The sequence below is a fragment of the Ictalurus punctatus genome, unplaced genomic scaffold, assembly GCF_001660625.3.
Source record: "Ictalurus punctatus breed USDA103 unplaced genomic scaffold, Coco_2.0 Super-Scaffold_100046, whole genome shotgun sequence".
NCBI lineage: Eukaryota > Metazoa > Chordata > Actinopteri > Siluriformes > Ictaluridae > Ictalurus > Ictalurus punctatus.
The window spans coordinates 4786772-4798035 of NW_026521087.1; the positions used below are offsets into that span (position 1 = coordinate 4786772).

An 11264-nucleotide genomic window follows, 5' to 3' on the forward strand; every position below is an offset into this window, starting at 1 on the left:
TGTTTTGTACAAACAGTTGTGTTAAGTTTTACTGTGAAGTTTATATTTGTTACACTCAGTTTGTGGACTTTATTTTAAATAAACAAAAACAAATGGTACTGAAAGTTCGCTCCACCCCATACGATTAATCAAAAAAAAAATTGGCCAACTAATAGTAATAATAATAATAATAATAATAATAATAATAATAATAATAATAATAATAATGCTGTTACACAGTTCAGAAGCTCCGTGTATTGTCCTTGATACGTGAAAACTAGACAATGCACAGTAATAACACTGATGAGCTGCGTTATTATTATTATTATTATTATTATTATTATTATTATTATTATTATTATTATTATTATACGAGAAATAAGCTCATAGCAACACTGATGAAATACACATACAGTACAAAAAACCACACACACAAATAGAGAATGTGTTTAGCATTTTGTTTTTACATCTGCACATAATTTAGTCTGCACATAGTTTAGCAGCTGTTTTAGAATTAAAAATGTCATGTATAAGTCTACATAATGACCTGGTTCAGCTATATATATATATATATATATATATATATATATATATATATATATATATATGAAATGTGTCCTAGCTTATTATCTAGTTCTTCATCTGTGTGGTTCAGCAACTGCTGCACAACTAATAGGAAAGAAAAATGTCTTTGCACATATTTACGTGTATTTATCTAAAGCAAATAAAATTTCCTAATTGTTCTTGTTTCTAAGATATTTTTGAGAATGAAAAGTATTGTTAAAGTTGTTATAAGCTGAGAGAGAGAGAGAGAGAGAGAGAGAGAGAGAGAGAGAGAGAGAGAGAGAGAGAGAGAGCTGCTGTGAGGAAATGCAGCTGACTGAGCAATAAATAAATAAATAATCATAAATCTGACCAGTGTGCAGTGCTGCTTAGGCAAAATATAAAGTAGTTTGGTTTAATTCTGGTCAGCGATGATTTGTTCTTCATAGCCGTCGATGTGTGATGAAGTTAGGAGTTGTGTGATTTAGGAGAAAGAGGGTGGGAAGAGTTTTTGGGGAGCCACAGATGGACATAAAAGGGATAAGAACCGTTAGAGATCAGAAAAAAACAGTAATAGACAGAAATGTGTTTTATTCTGTTTGTTGGCAAGGGGGAAAGTGAGCAGTGAGGTAAGTGTGTGATTATATGCCGTGACTAACGGTGAAGTCGTGACACTGTGACACCCGTATCGAACACCTCTACATGCAGCTATAACGGAGATACTGAGGATGTATGCACCGTTATAGGAAGATGACAGTAATTTACCATTAACTTGTGTAAATATGTTTTGTGAAAAGGACAGTTTAGAGGGAGGATTTTCTGGTTCCTTTTACAAGACGTGCAGATGTGTCTCACTGTCTCTTCATCTCTTTTGATACAGGAACACGGAGGGAGGATACATCTTCTGATCCGCCGTTTGCTGCCGACGAGCTGTACTACAACACCGTGGAGAGTGACTACGAGGATGACGTCCACATGCCTGACCAGCATGAGGAGGAGCAAAATGGTGGTGATGAGCATGAGGTGCCTTTTAGAAGTCCTTCGAGAAGCCCGTCCCCTTTACCAGGCCTATCTGCTCTAAGAATCACACCCTATCCTGTAATAAGCCCATCCCCTTTGAGAATCACACCCCCTTTTAGAAGCCCATCCCCTTTTTGAGATTCTCATCCCTTTTAAGAAGAACATCTCCTATAAGAAGACCAACCCCCGTGAGGAGGCTATCTCCTATAAGAAGACCAACCCCCGTGAGGAGGCTATCTCCTATAAGAAGACCAACCCCCGTGAGGAGGCTATCTCCTATAAGAAGACCAACCCCCGTGAGGAGGCTATCTCCTATAAGAAGACCAACCCCCGTGAGGAGGCTATCTCCTATAAGAAGACCAACCCCCGTGAGGAGGCTATCTCCTATAAGAAGACCAACCCCCGTGAGGAGGCTATCTCCTATAAGAAGACCAACCCCCGTGAGGAGGCTATCTCCTATAAGAAGACCAACCCCCGTGAGGAGGCTATCTCCTATAAGAAGACCAACCCCCGTGAGGAGGCTATCTCCTATAAGAAGACCAACCCCCGTGAGGAGGCTATCTCCTATAAGAAGACCAACCCCCGTGAGGAGGCTATCTCCTATAAGAAGACCAACCCCCGTGAGGAGGCTATCTCCTATAAGAAGACCAACCCCCGTGAGGAGGCTATCTCCTATAAGAAGACCAACCCCCGTGAGGAGGCTATCTCCTATAAGAAGACCAACCCCCGTGAGGAGGCTATCTCCTATAAGAAGACCAACCCCCGTGAGGAGGCTATCTCCTATAAGAAGACCAACCCCCGTGAGGAGGCTATCTCCTATAAGAAGACCAACCCCCGTGAGGAGGCTATCTCCTATAAGAAGACCAACCCCCGTGAGGAGGCTATCTCCTATAAGAAGACCAACCCCCGTGAGGAGGCTATCTCCTATAAGAAGACCAACCCCCGTGAGGAGGCTATCTCCTATAAGAAGACCAACCCCCGTGAGGAGGCTATCTCCTATAAGAAGACCAACCCCCGTGAGGAGGCTATCTCCTATAAGAAGACCAACCCCCGTGAGGAGGCTATCTCCTATAAGAAGACCAACCCCCGTGAGGAGGCTATCTCCTATAAGAAGACCAACCCCCGTGAGGAGGCTATCTCCTATAAGAAGACCAACCCCCGTGAGGAGGCTATCTCCTATAAGAAGACCAACCCCCGTGAGGAGGCTATCTCCTATAAGAAGACCAACCCCCGTGAGGAGGCTATCTCCTATAAGAAGACCAACCCCCGTGAGGAGGCTATCTCCTATAAGAAGACCAACCCCCGTGAGGAGGCTATCTCCTATAAGAAGACCAACCCCCGTGAGGAGGCTATCTCCTATAAGAAGACCAACCCCCGTGAGGAGGCTATCTCCTATAAGAAGACCAACCCCCGTGAGGAGGCTATCTCCTATAAGAAGACCAACCCCCGTGAGGAGGCTATCTCCTATAAGAAGACCAACCCCCGTGAGGAGGCTATCTCCTATAAGAAGACCAACCCCCGTGAGGAGGCTATCTCCTATAAGAAGACCAACCCCCGTGAGGAGGCTATCTCCTATAAGAAGACCAACCCCCGTGAGGAGGCTATCTCCTATAAGAAGACCAACCCCCGTGAGGAGGCTATCTCCTATAAGAAGACCAACCCCCGTGAGGAGGCTATCTCCTATAAGAAGACCAACCCCCGTGAGGAGGCTATCTCCTATAAGAAGACCAACCCCCGTGAGGAGGCTATCTCCTATAAGAAGACCAACCCCCGTGAGGAGGCTATCTCCTATAAGAAGACCAACCCCCGTGAGGAGGCTATCTCCTATAAGAAGACCAACCCCCGTGAGGAGGCTATCTCCTATAAGAAGACCAACCCCCGTGAGGAGGCTATCTCCTATAAGAAGACCAACCCCCGTGAGGAGGCTATCTCCTATAAGAAGACCAACCCCCGTGAGGAGGCTATCTCCTATAAGAAGACCAACCCCCGTGAGGAGGCTATCTCCTATAAGAAGACCAACCCCCGTGAGGAGGCTATCTCCTATAAGAAGACCAACCCCCGTGAGGAGGCTATCTCCTATAAGAAGACCAACCCCCGTGAGGAGGCTATCTCCTATAAGAAGACCAACCCCCGTGAGGAGGCTATCTCCTATAATAAGACCAACCCCTGTGAGGAGGCTATCTCCTATAAGACCAACCCCCGTGAGGAGGCTATCTCCTATAAGACCAACCCCCGTGAGGAGACTATCTCCTATAAGACCAACCCCCGTGAGGAGGCTATCTCCTTTAAGAAGACCATGCACTGCGACGAGCCCACCCACTTCTGTTACTCCTGCATCTGTTCCTCACGTCAGTGTCAACGTAACTTTGTGGTTAGATGTAAGTGTTGATTAGACTTAGATCTGGGTTATAATCTGTATTAAGACCTGTTATGTCCCCTCCATTTTCACTGAGTAGAGCTGAAACCTTTACAATGCACATCTGTTACATTTGATTTTTTGTTGTTGATATAATAACAATTTACTTTTTTTTTGAAGTACCATTACTTTGTTCTTTTACACTGCATTAGCAAAAATAAAAATAACTTAATTAAATAAAATAATAATAAAAAAACATCTTTTGGAGAAATGGGGTGGGTTTTATGTAAACAAGTTAAACATCTAATATTGAGTCAGAAACATGTCAAAGAATCATATTAAATCATGAACATGTGAAACATATGATACTGAATTTGTTAGAAAAACTATTTTCCCTTGCTCCCAGCGGCGTGAAACTCACTGTATAGTGATTTAAGCCAGTGTAGCGCCCCCGTGTGTCTGCACACACAGGAGGAATGAAAACACGCTTTGTCAGAGCACTTTTGAGGAAAAGTGACTTTCTAGACTGCAAATCTCACATTTTCCCCTTTATCATACATTATCATCATATAATGGATTTTAATGTAAACAATCCTATTTCGTATCATTTTACATCAGAAACCTGCAAAGTATATTATGTAAAAAATGTCATATTGGAGCAGGTCACCGTCACGTATCGTGACGGAGCAGAGATAGGACGGATGCAAGTGCAGGATGAACAGTTGTTTATTTGAAAGAGGGACAGGCAGACAAATCCAAAACGTGATCCAAAACGTAATCCATAAACATGCAAGAGATCAGGCGATTGGCAAACAAGCGTACACGGGGCAAGGCAGGTATCTAGGTCGTGGTCACGGAAAACAGGGTCGATAAACAAAACAAGAAACGAACTATGACGAGGGACTGGAAGCGGATAATCCAGCGCAAACTAACTCTAAACATGGACCGTGACTATGACTATGACTATGACTATGACTATGACTATGATACGAGCTAAACTAACTCTAAACATTTAATCTTCCGCGTTGTGTGCTGGGAGGCGCGCGGTATATATGCGGACATGATCAGCGTCTAAACCGCTAGCAGCTGAGAGCAATTCAAACCCACATGAAATCCCAGCCAATGACAGAACAGGGAGGAGACAGAAACATAAACAAAACACACGTGTCCAGATGTCATTACAGTCAACAACGGAAAAGCAGGTGCTCGCGCATTCGCGCTTAGAGCACGCTGCTTCAAGGGGGAATCGTGACAGAACCCCCCTCCCGAGTGCCATGAGTCATCCCACTTCATTGGCGGCCCCGGCCCCCTGGGCTGAATGTCCCAAACAGAGCCAGGAAACTGCCCGGTGTTCTTGGCGGCGTAGGGAGGCTGAGCGACGACCGCAGCTGAACAGGGAGGCTGAGCGACGACCGCAGCTGAACAGGGAAGCTGAGGCTCTGAGGTTACCAGGTGAACCTTGGGCATGGGCGGAGCTTGGCTGTGCGTGTCAGCAGACTCGGGTGTCAGCAGAACTTGAAATTACATGAATTTCTCAAAATAAACAGAAAAAGCAAGCAGAAATCTGTTTTTGCCTAACAACATTACATTTCAATTGCCCGGTGTTTAAAGGTGAAAATATACAACAAAACTGAAGTCATGCTGTTTAGGTATAGAAACTGTAACATACACAACACAACACCACATGAAATCTCTCTTACAAGAAATGCATAACACCATCTCTACTTGAGCAGATTATTTTTAAGTGAATGTACTCGTGCACTGCAGGCATCAGCTCCGATGTTCATGAACAGCCTCTGAATCACCTCAAAGGTGTATTTGAAGTTTGTGGGGTAGTTTATGTTACGTGCATAAAGCAATCCCATCAAGTTGACAAATGCATTTGGTACATCACCAAGATTGCGTAGAACGACAACTTCTTCCATTACAAGGGCTACATCACCGCAGTCACACGGAATAGGGTCCATCGCGTCATCCACAACTGTACTGATTCCAACAGTCACGCCCTTGATTAACTCTTCTTCAGAATCTGTGTGCTGTATTAAAAACAAAGACAAACTTTAAAATGTGCTTTCACACATACAACCTCACAAGCTCAACGACTTAAGAACAGCATGAGTGAACCGATCTTAACTTTACTAGTCATCACACAAGATGAATTAATATCAGAAGGTGGAAAAAAAATACAGTACAACGTCCTGAAATTCATCATCTCTCATGAAAATAAAACAAGGTAAACTCCATCAATACGTGGATATCAATACTCCATATCAATACGTGGACTTCCATTATCCGAATATCTTCCAACATCTTACTTTCCTCACAGACACTTACCTCACAGATCTGTAAGAACTGAGATGGATTCTCCCGCATGGACAGTGGCAGCCCCAGCAGTACTGCAACCCTCTTCCTGTGATTTGATGCCTCAAAAGTACAAATGTTTTATATTCAAATTATGCAGGACAAGAGAAATAGCAAGAAAGGAAATGACCACAGTATTTACAAAACAAGTACACTTGAAATAAACCTACTCACATTTTTATCCAGGCTCTCCAGTGTGGCACTCCTTTCTGCGATGTCTGCATGGCGCCTCGAGCGGTACAAATACAGCAGCTTTGAGGCGTGTTTGTCAAGACCCTCATAAAAGAACTTGCTCAGGTCCATCGACACAAGTCTGGTGAATTCTGCGCTGATCTTCCGTCATTACAGAACAGTTCTATCAGTGCCTAAAGTAATTCTATGAGGAAAAGAAAAGTCATTCAAAAATGTAATAAACAGTGTACACAAGCAAGATCAGGACCAGAGTAATAGATTCTCACCAAATCTCTTGAGAAATTTCATGGTCAGCGGTTCATATACATATTGATATTGTAAGCAAAGCTAATCAGGGAGCATTACAGTGGAAGCAGGAGCATCAGAAAATGAGAGGTTATTATATATATATATATATAAATTATGTTCAAAGACTTGCATACTTAACACAAGACAGTTCGGGTCATTTTACTGACTCGGATCTTTGAATCTCGTTCAGCAAAATGAACGACTCTTTTTTGCATCATTTCGTTCATTTCAGCAGAATAAAGTTAAAATGTTACATGTTAACCTCCCCAACACCTCTAGTACTTACGCAAACATTGATCACATTTGGAATAAAAAATAAACTATAGGCTAATGCAACCGAGGCCGAATTATGAGAAACAGAAATGATTGATTAATTGCTTAGCATTAGCAGTCTGTTAGTTCACCTCCCGATCCGAGTCGTTCTTCTTTTGTCACGTCACATTTGATCAGTTCACGTCTCAAGTTAGTTAGACATAATATAGTACTATGAAATGTTTCTGACCCAAAATATTACGAAATATGACTGTTTACATTAAAATGCAAAAGTTGATGAAAAAGTATGATAAGGTGAAAAAAGTGACATTTTATGTCTAGAAAGTCAGTTTTCATCAAAAGTACAATAACAAATCTAGTTCACTTTCATCCTGTGTCCCCTTACACACTTGTGCTCTTTATCCGCTCAAAACGCTATAGAGCGAACGAGAAGGCGCTAGGAGCAAAGGAAAGTGGTTTTTCTAACAAACTCATATAATCAGTTGCCGGACCTACTCCAATTTGATTCTTTTCGCATATTTACACATAATATAGTACTATGAAATGTTTCTGACCCAAAATATTACGAAATATGATTGTTTACATTAAAATGCAAAAGTTGATGAAAAAGTATCTCTAAAGCGCCTGGACTCCACCAATCCACAGTCAGACAGATTGTGTACAAATGAAGGAAATTCACGAGCATGGTTACCCTCCCCAGGCGTGGTCAGCCAACAAAGATCACTCCAAGAGCAAGACATGTAATTGTCCACGAGGTCACAACGGATCCCAGGGTAACTTCTAAGCCACTAAAGGCCTCTCTCGCGTAGGCAAATGTCAATGTTCCTGAGTCCACCATAATGAGTACACTGAACAACAGTGGTGTGCATGGCAGGATGGCAAGGAGAAAGCCACTGCTTTCCATAAAGAACATTGCTTCCTGCATGCAGTTTGCTAAAGATCACATGGACAAGACCCAAGGCTACTCGAAAAAACGTTTTGTGGACAGGTGAGACCAAACTAGAACTTTTTGGTTTAAATGAGAAGGGTTATGTTTGGGGGAAGGAAAACACCGCATTCCAGCATAAGACCCGTATCCCATTTCTGAAAAATGGTGGTGGTAGCGTTGCAGTTTGGGCCCGTTTCTCTGCATCTGGGCCAGGACGGCTTGCCATCATTGATGGAACAATGCATTCTGAATAATACCAGCAAATTCTAAAAGAAAATGTCAGTACATCTGTCCGTAAACTGGATCTCAAGAGGAAAGTGGGCCGCGCAGGAAGACAACAACCCTAAGCACACAAGTCGTTCTACCAAAGGATGGTTAAAGAAGAATAAAGTCAATGTTTTGGAATGGCCAAGTCAAGGTCCTGACCTTGATCCAGTAGAAATGCTGCGGAAGGACCTGAAGCAAGCAGCTCATGTGAGGAAACCCACCCACATCCTAGAGATGAAACTGTACTGTAATGAGGGATGGGCTAAAATTCCTCCAAGCTGATGTGCAGGACTGTTCAACAGTTACCGGAAACGTTTGTTTGCAGTGGTTGCTGCACACCGAGGTCACACCAGATACTGAAAGCAAAGGTTCACATACTTTTGCCACTCACAGGTATGCAATACTGGATCATTTTCATCAATAAATGACTGACCATCTGTAATGTTTTTGTCTGGTTTCTGTAATTAGGTTCTCTTTATCTACTTTTGATACTTGTGTGAAAATCTTACGATGTTTTAGGTCCCGGTAATGAAGATGTATAGAAAGCTCTAAAGGGTTCACAAACTTTCAAGCACCACCGTAAGTGGGATGTAAGGTCATGGCAGAAGAGCTCTTCCGCAAACACTACCGATGTGACCGTGGAGCATGGGGTCTTAAGCCTAGACGAATCGCGTCCAAAAGACCAGGCCTTAGCTCTGTCTTCAGCTGGAAATGGTTAGATGTCTCCGCCAGAGCCGGTTAAGCGAAAGGCACTCGAGTCTCACAACAGCCCATTTGTCGCGCCCATGCCAGATTTCTTGTTGTCCGGCGGAATGACCCGGTCACCTTCTTACCACGAACGGGTTTACCACCACGCCGGCCTGCGGGTAGCGTGGCCGAGTGGTCCAAGGCGCTGGATTTAGGCTCCAGTCTCTTCAGGGGCGTGGGTTCAAATCTCGCCACGGTCGTTAGCTTACGGTGGGTGATGTCTGGTCTCCAAAGGCTTTGCGCAGGTTTTTCTCCCACGCTTTCATGCTATACACCACGTAGCATGCTGCCTCACGAACGTCTCAATTCATGCCCCCCTTTTCCACAGTCGTGGTACCTAGCCACCCAAGGATTGGATTGCATTGCGACGGCTCGACTATGGAGTTGTCCCGTTCTGTGAGACCTTTGGGCCGTCTCGCCGCATCGTCACCCTTCAGTTTATATGACGGCACAGCTCATACCCCAAGACTTGAATCAAATCTATCTGAGAAGCAGTCATCTAGTCAGCAAACATGAAACCCTCATTTGCATAGTTTTCGTTAAACGGGCCGGCCCTCGGACGAGGTGGCTGAGAGGTTAAGGCGATGGACTGCTAATCCGTTGTGCTCTGCACGCGTGGGTTCGAATCCCATCCTCGTCGCAAGCTTCTCACTTTGCCTCCTCTTCCCAGCAATGTCTGGCTTTGTTGCAGTCTGTCTCGCACCTACGAGGCCCACAACCGGGAAGCTTTGTACAGGTCCCTGAGCTAGCACTAGAGAGGGTGGAGAAATGTGAAAAGCTAGCACTGTGGCTACGTCTTTCGCGACCGTGAACTGTATTTCAATGCTTTTTGGCCACAGCTGCTGTAAGGCTCTTGCGTCTCTGGAGGTCCGTCAACGCAGAACGCATTCCGCAGTCCAGACGACAGGGGCAAAGAACCTGCACCGAAACCTCTTTTTTGCTCCGCACACCGGGATGTAATTTCATACGCGTGAGCTATGTCAGCAAGAGGTTAAGGTGATGAGCTGCCTATCCGCTGTGCACAGCCCATGTGGGTTTGGACCCTATTTTTCTTGTAAAGACCTTGCTTAAGCGCATCCTGTAAAGGAAGCGTGCATGGTGCAGACACTGTTGGCGTCTGCATGAGCAGTTAGTCTGAAGGGGAAATTAGGGTCAGGTGTTTTCAATCAACGGGATGACATTCAGGTGTGAGTGAGCACCCTGTCTTATTTGAAGAAGTGCATGGACTCCACCAATTCACAGTCAGACTGATTGTGTAGAAATGAAGGAAAATCAATCAATAAATCAATCAGTCAGTCAGTCAGTCAGATGTTTGCTTATACTATTTAAATAGGCCCCATTTGGTGGCATCTGTTGCTTACAGCCATACCACTCTGACAAAGCCTGATCTCAGAAGCAAAGCAAAGTTGGGCCTGGTTAGTTCTTGGTTGGGAGACTGAATGGGACTACTAGGTGCTGTAAGCTTTTCATTTAGATAAGTGTTTTAAGCACTTTACTTTCTCCTGACATTGAAGAATATTCATTACTACACCAAAGCAGCCTCCAATTCCTACAGTTTTCTCCCATACATGACAGATGAACTCTAGTGCTACCTAGAACAACCTCCTGGAACTGATCAACTTTATTAAAATCCGGTGGAATTGGGCCATTTTCATGTTGTTTTTCAAGACAATTTTCATATCCAAATGTTCAGCAATTACCCTGAAACAGTCCATTTCTGAAAGTCTCCGTATAACCTGTTATAGGAGATGGTGTGGAGTTCTCAAAAAAAAAATTTTTATTTATCCCAGGAAGTTTTCAAACAGAAACCCAGACAAGAACTCAAGGCTTCCATGTTTTTTGACATCCTCAGAAAGATGGGTTAGCCCATGTACATTGTAGATAACAAATTCAGGACCATACAACTCACTAAAATGCTTTACAAATGACACTAGCAAACTGTGAGCAAAGTCATTAAGAATTATACAAAGAGTGGATTGGAGAGTATAAAGATAGCAACAGATAATTAAAATTGCTGTACATTGGTTATGACAACACATCAAGAAGAACCACTGGACTTGTGTATAACAGAAACTGTCGCAATTTTGTTGCTTTCCACCTCAGTCTTTCTGAGAATTGCCTGGGTTTCCTAGCAAAGTCCTCAGGAATATAACGTCTCAAGCTAACAAGTGTGTCTGAGATTATAACACTTTGGCGAGCAGACAAATGACAACATAAAGGCCCTGAAGCAAGCCATAAGTCCAGCAGTTTTCACATAACACCAAGACATACAAGGTGCATGTAATCATGTGGAAAGCATGATACCATGCC

At 43.7% G+C, this 11264-nt stretch overlaps 1 protein-coding gene and 1 non-coding gene across 2 annotated transcripts in view; one reads left to right on the forward strand and one right to left on the reverse strand.

The window, feature by feature from the left end:
• Nucleotides 1-11264, reverse strand: part of LOC108262618 (TBC1 domain family member 10A) — a 77508-nt gene that overhangs the window by 64753 nt on the left and 1491 nt on the right. The window lies entirely within an intron of this gene.
• On the forward strand, nucleotides 9513-9594 carry trnas-gcu (transfer RNA serine (anticodon GCU)). The gene has a single exon. It is a non-coding gene; the product is annotated as a tRNA-Ser (tRNA).